The 1,945-nt window shown below is 50.4% G+C and overlaps 1 pseudogene; it reads left to right on the top strand.

Moving 5' to 3' along the window:
• The first annotated feature begins 319 nt into the window (after positions 1-319).
• On the top strand, positions 320-1,367 carry LOC110556877 (small ribosomal subunit protein eS4, X isoform-like; annotated as a pseudogene).
• Positions 1,368-1,945: the final 578 nt, after the last annotated feature.

Raw genomic sequence — 1,945 nt, 5'->3', positions numbered from 1 at the left:
GAAGACACCCCTGGAGATCACAGTCCTGCAACTACACAGAGGAGCCACGCCACCGCAGAAAAGGGTTAGTGTCTCCTGGCTTTCAGCTCTAATTTAGGCAAGGTATCAATGTGAGCCATGCAGAGAGAAGACGCTAGGATGTGGCATACGCACAGGCCGGCCAAAAAAGACAGGTGGCCTGTCACCCCACAGTAAGAACCACAAACCCAGTGGCAAGTACTCCTGGCATGGGAAGTAGTGACAGTAGGCAGCAGACGGTGTGTAAGCAGGAAGTGTCTGTATCCATTTCCCGTGAAGGATAGGGCGCGACTCTACGGCGATGGCTCTGGAGTTCTCATCCCTGAAGAAAAAAGTCCTGGTAAAAGCCAAGTGAACCCTCCAGACCTCATAGAAGACTTAGCATTTAAAGAAAGACTTCACTACTACGGGCAAATAGGGGGCATAAATAGAGATACAGGGGCAATAATTGTGCAAGTCAAAAAAGACTAGGCACTTGGTCACGGCTTTGTTCTAGGCGAAGCCATGCCAGATGAATCCCAGATTGCAGGGACAGCTGCAGAGCTGCTAACACATTGCTGTCTATGAAAGCAATGGTGGAGAAACACGGGGCTGGGTTTTCTAGTAAAAGGTATCAGGTATGGGAGAAGAACCCTAGAATTAAAAAAAAAAAAGACATGCCCTGCTTTTCCGCGCATGCATGTTGCTCCACCATGTCTCGGGAAGGGACCCATGAAGCGTGTGGCAGCCGTGCGCCACTGGATATCACCTGTGGGACTGCATGCCATTTGGCATCTTCCTCAGGAACAAGTATGTGCTCATGGGAGACAAGCTGAAGGTGGTTTGCAAGCAGCAGCTTGTCGAGGTCGATGGCAAGATCAGAACCGATGTGGCCTACCCAGGGGCCTCATGAATGTCATCAACAAGAGTGGCAAGAACTTCTGCCTGGTTTGTGACACCAAGGGCCACTTTGCCATGCCCTGCATCGTGCCCAGGGAGGCCAAGTACAAGCTGTGCAAAGTGAGGAAGGTCTTCGTGGGTACCAAGGACATCCTGCACCTAGTGATAACACTCTCACCATCTGCCATCCCGACCCACTCCAGGTCAACAGCACAGTGCTGGTCTTGCTGGACACCAGCCATATCACTGACACCATCATGCTCAATGCCAGCAGCCTGTGCATGGTGACTGGAGGTGCCATCTAGGGCACCACTCTGAAGTGCCACCTCGTCTCGTTTTATGTGTTCCACATGAAGGATGCCAACAGCAATGGCTTTGCCACCCTCCTTTCCCGCATCTTCGCCATCTGTAGGGGCAACAAGCCATGGATTTTTCTACAAGGAAAAGAAATCTGCCTAACCATCACCTGAAGGCTGGCACCCAACCAGAGCAGGTGAAGTGTGCTCTGAGACCTGTGTGTGTGGTATGTGCCTGTGTGTGTGGTATGTGTCTGTGTCTCTGTGTGTGGTGTTGTATTTGTTTTTAAGTTGTTAAGCAGCATGCTGAATTTAAAAATGAAGCAAACTCCAGAGAAAGAACACAATAGTAGGCCTTCCTGAAGTGGTTTGTAAGTTATGCGGATTCTTTTCTCTCAGGAAGCCCCTTCTGCAATGCTGGGCACTGTACTTCACACAGGTGTATTGACTTAGAGGAAGAATGACGCAGACGTGCACTTATAAGCCACCAGGCAACCAGACAAAAGACTAGGGTAGCAAGGCTAGCCACCACAGCTAAGAGGAAGCTGGCGGGGCCAGCTGGCAATTCAAGCACCATCAGTTTCCTGCAGGAGGCCAGCCACCTGGGCCTCCCAGCTTCTGGGCCACACCTCTAGGATTCATCCACCAGAACTTCTGTTGGTACCAAGCTGCCTTTCTTGCTCTTGGAAAGTAACACACATTTCTAAGCCTATGTTTTCGTGTGCTTTGGCAAGACAGATACTAGAATTTAA

The sequence above is a fragment of the Meriones unguiculatus genome, chromosome 4 (genome assembly GCF_030254825.1).
Source record: "Meriones unguiculatus strain TT.TT164.6M chromosome 4, Bangor_MerUng_6.1, whole genome shotgun sequence".
NCBI lineage: Eukaryota > Metazoa > Chordata > Mammalia > Rodentia > Muridae > Meriones > Meriones unguiculatus.
The sequence above is the reverse complement of the archived record's forward strand: the minus strand, read 5'-3'. Positions and strand labels throughout refer to the sequence as shown.